The following is a 12,878-nucleotide window of genomic DNA, read 5'->3' as shown; positions in this document are numbered from 1 at the left end:
ATCAATATAGCATCGATAAATGGCCTGGCAGAAACCAGCAAAGTTTCTGATTGGCTGAGGGCTAGCTTGAGGTTGTAAATCAACAAATAAATTGGGTCCTTTGGGATCTGAATAAATCCCAAATTGGTAGGAGTGGGAATGGTGGAAGGAAAATTTCAAAAGAGAGGAGCTATGTATAAATACTATTAAAAACCAGAGAGAAGAGTCAGATAAAGGAGCTTGGGGAAGCAGATATTCAGAAGTTTGAGTCACATGGGTAGGCTCAGATAGCTCAGAGTATTTATTGGATTCGAGTTTCCAACTCTAGATTTGGCCCTGCCTTGGCTTACTGTCTAGCATCATGTCTCTTCTCTGTGTTCCTAGTGGCCAGTTTTGTTAAATAGGGCATGGGGAATGGAGTGGGACAAATTGAGTAATCCTGGGTAAGTAATTTCTCTGAGATTCAGTTTTCTCAGCAGTAAAATGAGGGCGCTGGATTTGATAACCTTTAAAACTCCTTCCAAATCTCATCATCTCTGAGTCTTTGGGATTTAAATCCTAAATATGAAGTTTTGGTTCAATGTCCAGTTTATATGGGTGAATAGGAAACATTCCACTCCTGCTATTGCTGTTCTTTAATTTTGCACAATTTACTTATCCTTTATCTAAAAAGGAGCTTATTTCTTCCATTCCAAATAATGATGGTGATTTACTTAGGGCATGAGAGTTTGTTCAGCAATAACTTCTTGCATCTTGGAAATTTTCTTCCCCTCCCCCTTCCAATAAATACACCCCAAATTAAAGTGATTGTCTGATGTAACTGGTAATTAAATCCTCTACAGAATTTAATTTGCTAATTATGTACAACATAAAATTGAACAAAGTAATAGAAGATCACTAAACACACACTAATCTGTTCTTTTTTATTGAGATTATTCAATTTCCTTGAGTTTGACAGAGCAGATCCAAATTAGTTCCATTATAATTAATAGCAATGTAAAATACTCACAGATTTAGTACACCCCCAGTAGCTATCTAAGCCATTCTGTTCGGTGCCTGCATCTTTATGAGTGCATTATGCATTTATTTGTGTGTATATATATATATATATATACATGCATATATGTGTGTGTATGTGTGTGTGTGTAAGAGAAGAGACCACAGTATATTCATGCTTTAAATTACATTTCCCCCCCCCCAATGGCTTCAGAAAAGAAGAGGAACTGCCACCAGAAATAAGGTAGAGGTGCTAAAATGGAGATCACTTATTTATCAGAAAGGATATGGAATAAGAAGAATCAGGAATTAGGGGAGTGAGTGACATGGCAACAGTCTGTCCGAGAAGTCTGATTTTAAAGCATCATGTGATTTGAAGTCCTTTCTTTAGCTGTCCACAATAGGAAAGGGACAATGAGTTTTCTGTTCAAATCATTAAAAGAGCAGATGGATGACAAGGAAGATTTGCTTCAAGGATTATTAGACTTTCTTCAGCTCTGATAAGGAGAAATAAGTAGTTAAAGCTTTACCTGCAGAAATATTTGAGAAAGAGCTGTAGAAACCCCCAGATTTCTCCATTCAGGTCTGAAATGAAGAAGTGGCCCTTCCTCTTGCCAAGACTAATCCATCTATTAAAGGTTCTTAATTGTGGACTTAATTTTTTAAACTATATTTTATAACTATAATTCAAAATACAGTATTTAGTTTCTAAAATACTCCTATGTAAAAATAAATAGTATCACAAATGAAACTTATGATATGATTTAAGTTTATACAATTAAAGAAATTTATGTATTTATAAAAATTATTTTAAGAAGGGAACCACTGGCTTCACCAGACTGTTTACCGAGTGCAGAACACAAAAAGAGTCAGGAACTCTTGCTGTGCATGCATACTTAAATCTAACCCCTCCTGTCTTCTTCAGCACATTGACTTTACTAGTCTTCCTACTCTCTCTTATCAGCAGTCAGTCTCTTTCTACTGATTTGACTAAACATTGCCCACAAACACATCCAGCTCTTTCCCAGCCTTTTAAAATCCTCATTTGATCTTAACTATCCCTGCTAGCTGTTAATACATAATTCTCCTCCCTTCTGTAACTAATCTCCATTAAGGGTTCTCACCTCCTTGAGAAAGTCATCTATACATTTAGTACCTTTCTCCTTGTACTCTTTTAAAATCACTGTGGTGTAGCTTTTAAAAATCATCATTCATCTAATTGAAATTCAAAATACCAATGGTCTCTTAATGGCCAAATCTGACTGCCCTGTATCAACCTCATTGTCTCTGCAGCATATGATACTGCTAATCATCTTTTTCTCCTGGATGGCACAGGAGCCAGGAAAACCTGAATTCAAAGATAGCCTCAGACTCTAGGAAAATCATTTAATCTCTCTGTGCCTCCATTTCTTTACTTATAAAATGAGGATAAAAATGTACCTACATTGGAAGTGTCAAATAAGATAATATTTGTAAAGTATTTAGGATTTGATTTGGTATGCTATTCTTCCTTCCTTTCTTCTTTCTCTCCTTCCCATCTTCCTTTCCTTCCTCCCTCCCTCCTTCCTTCCTTCCTTTTATCCTCCCCCTCCCTCCTTCCTTTATTCCTTCCCCTCTTTTCCTCCCTCCCTCCCTTCCTTCCTTCCCCCCCTCCTTCCCTATCTCATTCTCTCCCTCCCTTTTTCTTCTTTCCCTTCCTTCCTCTTTCCCTTCTTTTCTTCCTTTCCTCCTTCCTTCTTTTCTTTCTTCCTTCTTTCTTTTCTTTCTTCCTTCCTTCTTTTCCTTCTTCCCTCCTTTTTTCTTTCCTTTTTCTCTCCTTCCTTTTTTCTCCCTCTCTCTCCCTTTGTTAAGGATAATATCATTCTCCCAGTCACTCAGACTTGCCACCTCATTATCTACCTTGACTTTTCATACACATGAGTATGTTTATGCATGCATGTGAGTTCACGCACATACATACGCAGAGAGACAGATGTATCTATTTATAGATATTGTACATGTCCTGACATTATATCCTGACATTATATGTTGCTCCCTTTATTACTGCACGAACTCCTCAAGGACAGAGATTATGTTTTTGCTTTTTTTGTATCCCCAGTGATAACTAACCCCATAGTAGACATTTAGATGCCTGTTGAGTGGATAGCTAAATTCAAAACCTGATGTTGGAAAAACACAGGATGTTTTCAGATATAAGGGAGAGAGTCATAGAAAGTTTGCAACTCAGGTCTGCCAGTACGTTAAAGTTAGTAATTAATACTTACAAAATTGATTCTTACAAAATAAACATTGCATTTAAGTATTATTTGTCTGGGGCACAAGAGAGAAAGAGCTTATAGCTTCCTTTTCTTGACATTAACAATTCCATATTCTAACATGAAAATGATAGAATTGTTTTTTTGTTTGAATATTTTCATTTCAGTGTAAATGAGCATCCAACTTGGCCCATAGAAACTTCTTCTTTTTAGGGACTAATTTGTTAGGATTACCAGGTGAGAACTCAGGTTGTCTGGACAGTGACAAGATGAGAATTCAGGTTGACTTGACAGTTCTCTGGCTCAGACCTTTGGTTTGGGCCTTTTAAGGGAGTTTACACCTTAGGAATTCTAGGAGGAGCAAGCTCATTGGTTGAAGTGGTTCTTCCCAGAAGCCTTTGTATGATCCCACGCCCATACTCTAAAGATTATTTGGGTGTAACATCAGCTGCCCTCATGCCCCAAGTCTTTTTTGCCTGGGGCTCTGGACCTGGGCCCCTCATCCTCATCCCGCCCATACTCTGGGAGGATAAAAGAGGCAACATTGAGCCTGGAGAGCAGTCTGGATTGGGGAAGGACAAGAGCTGGAGGAGATTCAGAGCCAGGGTTCAGGAAGAAGAAGAGGCTGGCTGGAGGCTCCAGAAGCCTCCCAAGAAACTTGCTTATAGAGGAAAAGATTATACAGAAAAGAAACCTCCTCCCAGAGAATGGGCGTGGGATCATACAAAGGCTTCTGGGAAGAACCACTTCAACCAATGAGCTTGCTCCTCCTAGAATTCCTAAGGTGTAAACTCCCTTAAAAGGCCCAAACCAAAGGTCTGAGTCAGAGAACTGTCAAGTCAACCTGAATTCTCACCTTGTCACTGTCCAGACAACCTGAGTTCTCACCTTGTCACTGTCCAGACAACCTGATTTCTCACCTGGTAATCCTAACACTAATTGATGCCTTTCTCTGCCTTAACTTGTAATTATGGATGAAAAACTTTTTTTTTTAAACTAAATTATAAACAGTTGCTTTTCTTTCCATGACACAGTTACAAACTTTGCTCTATCTTACATCTTTCTTTTCTTTTTGCCTTTTGTTGTTTGCTATTTGTTGCTTTTTTTGTTGTTGTTAAGTCATTTTTTCAGGGTGTCTGACTCTCGTTTAGTGTTTTCTCAGCAAAGATATTGAAGTGATTTGCCATTTCCTTCTCCAACTCATTTTACAGATGAGGAAAGTGAGGTAAAAAGGGTTAAGTGACTCACCCAGAATAACACACCTTGTAAGTGTCTGAAGCCATATTTGAACTCACATAAATGGTTCAGTACTCTATCCACTGTACCATTTGGCTGCCTTACTAAGCAAAAATATCATGCTTAGTTAACCATTTTGTATTCTCAAATTATAAAAAGCTACATTTTTATAGAAAAGAAGAGAATATTTGTGTGAGACTATTTTAAATTCTATTAGACAGTTAGTCATACTTTGGTGGAAGTCTAATAATGGTATTATAAGGCTCTAAAAAGCACTACGGATTTCAAAACTCCCATCTAAGATAAACTCAACAGTCTGTAGAATGAACAAATACCTTGCAAATCTAATCAATTAAGTAATAGCAAATGTTTCATTATGAAAGTATATTATGTGTATGAGTCTGTATACATATGCTATACGTATGCTGAATATTTATACCTTCTTTCCTTTCCCATTGTGGTTATACTAGTTTATCCCAGAGATCACCCACATAAACATAAACCTGGAAGCCCCTGAGGGCATAGATCATTGAACAGCATGTCCCTAAGGTCACCCCAAACACTGTTTACTCAGATCCTACAAGATCTTACTTTTCTAAAGTGTACCCTGTTGAGTAATAGGCCTTTCCAACTTTCCCTAAAGATGAACTCTTTTTTTTTAAAAGCTTTTTATTTTCAAAACATATGCATGGATAATTTTTCAACACTGGCCTTTGCATAGCCTTGTGTTTCAGATTTTTCCTTTTTCTCCCCACCCCGCCCTAGATGGCAAGCAATCCAATATATTCTATACATGTTAAAATAGATGTTAGATCCAATATGTATAAACATATTTATAGCATTCTCTTGCTGCACAAGAAAAATCAGATCAAAAAGGAAAGTAAACGAGTAAGAAAACAAAATGCAAGTGAAAAACAACAAAAAGAGTGAGAATGTTATGCTGTGATACACATTCAGTTCCCACAGTCCTCTTTCTGGGTGTAGATGGCTCTCTTCATTACAAGATCATTTTAACTGGCCTCAGTCATCTCATTGTTGGAAAGAGTCAAATTCATCAGAATTGATCATCATATAATCTTGTTGTTGCCATGTATAATGATCTCCTGGTACTGCACATTTCACTCAGCATCAATTCATGTCAGTCTCTCCAGGCCTTTCTGAAATCATCCTGCTGGTCATTTTTTACAGAACAATAGTATTTCATAATATTCATATACCACAATTTACTCAGACATTCTCCAATTGATGGGCATCCACGTAGTTTCCAGTTTCTGGCCACTACAAAAAGGGCTGCCACAAACATTCTTGTACATACAGGTCCCTTTCCCCTCTTTAGTATTTCTTTGGGATATAAGCCCAGTAGTAACACTGCTGGATCAAAGGGTATGCACATTTTGATAACTTTTTGAGCATCGTTCCAAATTGCTCTCCAGAAGGTTGGATTCATTCACAGTTCCACCAACAATGTATCAGTGTCCTAGTTTTCCCACATCCCCTCCAACATTCATCATTATCTTTTCTTGTTATACAGATGAACTCTTTGAGAGCAGAAACAATCTCCTCTTTTCTGCATTATTATCCTATCTTGCCTGCTAATGGAAGGTATTCCCCAGAACTCTGTTGAAGGTCCTCTACTCTGCTCCCACACTATTTTGTCTGATGACCATCAAACTTTTATTTAAGCCCACACTGTTTCCTGAAATCTTCACCTGTCAAAATCCTATCCATCCAACTCAGATGCTACTTCTAGGCAGTCTTTTCTCGATTCTCCTCACCATTAACCCAAAGTGATTGATATCTTCTTTAAAGTTCCCACAGCATTTCCACAATTATCAGGTAGCAACATTTTAGGAGGCCTGTTTATCTGAATGAGGAAAACTGCATGTTTATTTTGAGAGTTGGTTTCCTTTATAATCCCATTTAAAAATTTTGTGCACTTAAAAACTTTATTCTGAGAAGAGGTCTGTGGGTTTCACCAGACTGCCTAAGGGAGCCATGAAACAGGAAAGATTAAGAGCCATTAGTCTAGACTAAGGGAAGTTAAGTGGTGCAATGGATTGAACTGTCTGAGTCTGGAACTCATTTTCCAAAGTTCAAATTCAGGCTCAGACATTTGCAAGCTGTGTGAACGTAGGCAAGTCAATTAACGTTTTTTCCCTCAGTTTCTTCATCTGTAAAGTGAGCTGGAGAAAGGAAATGGCCAGCCATTGTAGTATCTCTGCCAAGAAACCCAAATGGAGTCACAGAGCATAAAACATGACTGAAAAAGACTTAACAAGTGTAGACTAACCTGTATCTATACAGAAATCCTCTCTTCAGCATCCTTGGCAAGTACCATTCTACTTTATAAGACCTCTTAGTCACACCTCACCAAGGGCACTGATTACTCTGTGATTTGTATTGTATTTATCAGAATATTTGTACTTAGTGTGTACTTAGAGATCACTCCATGGCATCATGGAACATAGAGTTCTGGAGACAAGTCAGGAAGCTCTGAATTCAAATTTGACCTTAGACATCTTCTAACTAGTTGACCTCAGATATTTACTAGATTCTAGGTAAATCGCTTGACTTCTGTTTGCCAGTTTCCTCATCCATAAAATGGGTACAACAAAAGTACTTTCCTCACAGAATTGTTGTGAGGGGTCAAATGACAAAATAACTGAACTCACTTGTTGTTTCTCTCAATAGAGTAATCTTCTTGAAGCCAGAGACCATAACTCATTCTTTATACAACTCAAAGCATCAAATTAACATAGTTAAATCCACAAGCATTTATTAAACACTTACTATATATAGGCACTGGCTCACAGGATAGGTTCTTAAAATGTTTTGGATAGAACTTCTGCAGCTTTAATTTTCTTGAAGCTAGAGACCATGTTCTATTCTTTATATACTCAGACAAGAAAATATGGATGAAGTTAAGTCAACCTAATTGAATCCCCAAACATTTATTTAAGTGCTTCCTATGTGTCAGGCCTTGGCCTATATAGTAGATACTTAACAAAAGTTTTGAATAGAACAGCTTTAGGCTTTGATATCATGGATTAATTCAACAAATCTTCACTGAGGCCCTATTTCATGCTTCCACGGAGCTGGGCATTGTAAAGGTAATAGAAGGGGGATGGCGTTTCTGCCTTCTAAGAGCTTACAGACTCTTTAGGGAGGCAAGACACACACTTAGAGAACACTTGAGCTTAGAACTTTCAGTGATGTATGTCTGTGCTATAGTGATTAATGCTCTCTGAATGGATACAGGCAATTTTCATTTACTATGAGATTGATTAGTATCAAGTTTGTGGATTACCCAGACCCCTTTGCTGGTTTTTGCCTCTCATCCATCTCCATGTGTTTAAGAGGCTGTGCAAGGGTATAAAAGGAAGACATATAAATCAGTTGATTTAGCACCTTGTTAGCAATAAGAGGTTGATTGGAGAGAGTTTAACTAGAAGAAAGAGAATGCCAGGCTGAGAATAAATAGAACAGGGTTCTAGAATTACAGAATCTCCAAGTTGGAAAGGGCTTCAGAGATTATTGAATCCAACCTTCTATTTTATAGCATCCCTGGAAAAATATTATCCAGGCTATATATTTAAAATTTAAATTAAATAAATTAAAATTTTATTTCTATGTTTTAGTTTACTACCACCACTACTGAATATATTTTTCTGTCTCTCCCCCAGAATTGTTCCTTATAATAAAGAATAAAATGTGTATGTGAAGGGGAGGGTAATTCAGTGAAACTAGCCAATAATGAAAAAAGCTGACATTTTATGTGATGCTTCATATTCAGAGGTCCCCATCTGCATGAAAACTTTTAATGTCATGAGGCATCCGTTGTCTCCACAACGTGTCCATTCCTGGATTTTTTGTTTGTTTTGTTTTGTTTAAAAGTAAGTCTCCTTGAGGAAGGTGGATTGTATAACAAATAAAGTACCAGTCCTGTAATTGGAAGGACTTGAGTTCAAATCCCGCCTCAGACTCTTACTAGTTGTGTGACCCTGAAGAAGTCATTTAATTCAGACTGTCAGAGAGATAGAGAAAGAGAGATAGAGAGAGAGACACAGAGAGAGAGAGAGAGAAAGAGAGAATCAGAGACAGAGAGAAAGAATCAGAGACAGATATAGAGACAGAGAAAGAGAGAGACAGAGAGAGACACACACACACAGAGAGAGAGAGAGAGAGAGAGAGAGAGAGAGAGAGAGAGAGAGAGAGAGAGAGAGAGAGAGAGAGAAGAGAGAGAGAGAGGAGAGAGAGAGAGAGAGAGAGAGAGAGAGAGAGAGAGAGAGAGAAGAAAGAGAGAGTGAGAGAGAATAATTCTCCTTATCTTGCCTAGTCTGGATGAGCAATGGTCATTTGCATCCTGAGTCCAGCAAGGAATTAGAAATTGAGGGTATGGTTGAATACATTATGGTATATGGATGTATTGGAATTGTTCTGTAAGAAATGAAGAACAGGCTGATTTCAGAAAAGCTTGGAAAGACTCACATGAGCTGATGTTGAAAGTGAAGTGAGCAGAACCAGAAGAGTAACACAGAACCAGTATACAGTAACAGCAAGATTATGTGATGATCAACTATGTTAGATTTAGCTCTTCTTAGCAATACAATGATCCAAGACAATTCTAATGGAAAATGCTATCACTATGGAGGCTAAATGAGGATTACAGTACACTATTTTCATCTTTTTGTTTTATTTGTTTTATTTCTTTCTCATGTTTTCTTTTCTTTTGTTCTAATTTTCTTTTCCCAACATGACTCATGTAGAAATATGTTAAAAATTGATTGTATAGGTATAACCTATATCTGATTGCTTGCTGTCTTGGGGGAGGAGGTAGAAGAGAGAGAGAAAAAAAAATTGGGAACTCAGAATCTTACAAAAATGATTGGTGAAAACCATCTTTACTTGTAATTGGAAAAATAATACTCTATTAAAAAAAAGAGACCGCAAATATCATCTCGATCAGTTATCTCTAGATTCCATTGCATGATAAATGCACTCGTTTTAGTTATGTATACCTTTGATGTTGTCTTTTATACTGAAAGGCAGAGAAGATAAAAAGCTGACCTCAGAGCCAGAAAGAATTGTACTCTAGTTCTGCCTTTGAAATATATAGGCTGTGTAACCTTGGATTAGTCAATTAACTTCTTATTATTTCCAGGCAATTATTATTTTAAGCTACAAAGCAGTTACTGATCTACACTGGCGAAGGGACTGTTTTCAACAGCCCATGATGTCATAAATCTGAACCAAAATCAAATTATTTTATGCTGCTTTTCTTGCATAATGCTTAATTGGAAATATGCCACAATCTATTCACAGCCACTTTAAGTCACTCCAGTGACCTTTGGTAACCTGTAACTTTAATTCTTTGGAGAATGTAATATTCCATACTTTGTAGATCTCTAGCATCAATAGAAGAATACTGATTTTTTAAAGACAGCTTTTTGTTTAAGGAAGAATCTTTTTGTTAATAAATAATTCCTTAATGTAATACAAATCAAGTCAATTCAAGAAGCAATTACTGTGGGCCAGATATAGTACTAAGTGATGGGAAAAGCAGGAATACAAATACCAGCTAAAGTGAAAATAATCCCTAACCTCAAACAGCTTATATTCTAATGAGGAAGACAATGACTAAAAGACAAATTAAAAGGGGGAGGAGATATAGACATATGGCAGGGTTAGAGAAAATTTGAAATTGAAAGTGCGGCATGAAGAAGAATGAAGACACTGTGTCCCCATTAAAATAAAGGTTCTGGAAGAAGCCCAGCCAATGAGAGGGAGAGACTTCAGGAACAGAAGGTACTTCTGATATGGGAAGTCTAATAGTAAAGTAAGCTTTCAAGGAAAAGACATTTTTGTGACAAAGCTGAGAAAGTCCAGAGAGTCAGGATTACCAATGAAGAGAAACCAAGTTCACTCTTATTCAATTCAGTTTTAGATCGAGCATGTTATTCATTTTTCAACATGTTCTGAAGGACTAGCCCTATGGATTTTTAATCTAATTGCATATCATGGCCTGGATGAGAGATATGCTTAATCTACCTGGTTTTTCTTATGTGGATAATTAAGGCAAGATCTTTTGAATGATCATGGAAGTTTTGCAGTGGTTCAGATCTTGATTTCATAAAGATAATTTCATCTGCAAACAATAGTATCTGAACAATTTCATAATTTACAAAGAATCTCTCTTCGATTTGAAGTCTGTACTGGATACTATCTGCCATAACAGTGGAAAACACATTAGATGAACATGTCTCCTAGTCTGATGTCTGTTTTGATGTAAAGGTCATTAATTCTCTATTATTGAATCTTTTAAGGTAGCTTGGATTTGAATATTTGCACTAAAGTTATTGTGTTCTAAGAGGCAGAATTAAGGTGGAATTTTGTTCTGTTATATCAAATGTTTTCTTATAACCATCAAATATCAAGCATAGAAGGAGCTTGAATTCTTGTGTTTTCTATATTTCAGTCAGTTGTGTGACTTTTCATATGTGGTCTACCACAGAAAATTATATAGATGTGGAAAAGTAAGTGAGTTGATAGTTATTGATGTATAAGTATATTTTGGGGAGTAATAATAGGAGAATAAATTCTTTGGCAAGCTCAGTCACCAGCCTGGACTTTCTTTGTATATAATTGTTCTATCCAGTTGCTCTGCCCATCTTTGTTTTCTTTAGTGTTATTTTTATTTGCTTATTCAGCAAGCACATCAGGAAATAAATTTCTTTAGAATCCAAATATTGTGGTTCTACTGCCATTGATGAAAAGAATAGTTATAGTAGTCTTGACAGATCATTTCCATTTTTATCTGTTGTCCTCCTTTCAGTTTTATCCTTAAATGCTCTTGGCATGATGTGGCTTAATTAGATCTTCTGCCAAGGTGTCTGTAAAATTATTTCTCCTTCCACAGCCTCTTGCTGTTTTATGGAGATGATACTACGTATCATATTGCACTAAATTCTTCCATAAGATTTTACAAACAAGCTTATATTCTAAAACAACATTGTTCTTGGCACCTTATTTTTATTTTTTGTGAGAAAAATCTTTAGTTGGCTAAGGAAATTTTGAGACTCATTTTTTTTTTTTTTTGGCAATTGATTTTTTTTAATCTCGATTTTTTAAGGAAGTGGTAAGAGTCTAAGTCAATGTCTATTCTTATATCTAATTCCTATTTTTGGTTTCAGCATGTTGTTGAAAAAGTATATCTTGTAATTGCTTCAATTACTCATAGCATATATTTTCATTTTAATTATTTCTTCTACCAATATTGATGTTAGCCTTTGTTATAACAAAACAATGCTCTGACTGTTACACAGTTAACTTATTAATAATTCTTTCATTGATAATCTGCTATTTTTTGCCTACAAAGACATAATCAATTTCAATGTGATACTATGTTGTACTTGACATGTTCAGCATTTCCTTACTCTTTTTTTTTGTAGAAAGTTCTCATAATATATAAGCACTAGACCATTGTACAATCTACAGATGCGATTTTTGTTTTTTATTTCTGAATCATTACCAATATCTTTTTTGGGAGGATCATCTTTCTCTCTGTCCAAATTTGTACTAAAATCATTGAAGCATATTGATATAATTGAGTTCCTTTTGAGTTCTTTGATTCAGCTAGGTGGTCCTTTAAATAGAATACTGGGCCTGAATTCAGGAAAACTCATCTTCCTGAATCCAAATATAGCTTCAGATATTTACTAGCTGTGTGACTCTGGGCAAATCTTTTAACCTCTTTGCTTCAATTTTCTCCTCTGTAAAATGAACTGAAAAAGGAAATGAAAATTTCACTCTAGTATCTTTGCCAAGAAAACCCCAAATAGGTAATGAAGAGTTAGATATGACTGAAATGACCAAACAACAACATTGAGTTCTTTAGAGCATTTCTCCACCGCTTTTTATTTTGCAACAGATATTGGGTTATAAATGTATTTAATTTATGGTAGCCTTTAAAAAAAAAAAAAAACTAATGTCCATTATAAGCACTGCACTATGAAATGACCAAATGTCCCATGACATGAAATTCTGACTGTATTTGGATACACAATAATACCAAGTTTATCCATTTCTTTATTGATCTCTCCAAAGAGAACTTATGAACTATTTAGTGCTCAGCATAGTGCCTGACACAGGAGCTACTTAATAGATGTTTGTTAATTATCTTTCCATTTAGCTTCAACTTCATTTTGTCTCCCATTTATCCTTACAATAAATGTGCAAATATTTATGTAATATATTTTCCTAGTATTGTGTCTAATTCTCATTACTGGATAGGGACTTCACATTTATGTTTATGGGAAGTCTAAAAATTATGTATTTTCCAATGGCCCCTTTTTGGCCATTGCTGCCATCACCACATAAGTTAAAAGGACCATGTGAGAGTACAGACTATGTTGT

Source organism: Sminthopsis crassicaudata, chromosome 1, assembly GCF_048593235.1.
Source record: "Sminthopsis crassicaudata isolate SCR6 chromosome 1, ASM4859323v1, whole genome shotgun sequence".
Classification (NCBI taxonomy): Eukaryota; Metazoa; Chordata; class Mammalia; order Dasyuromorphia; family Dasyuridae; genus Sminthopsis; species Sminthopsis crassicaudata.
This window is presented reverse-complemented; position numbering follows the sequence as displayed.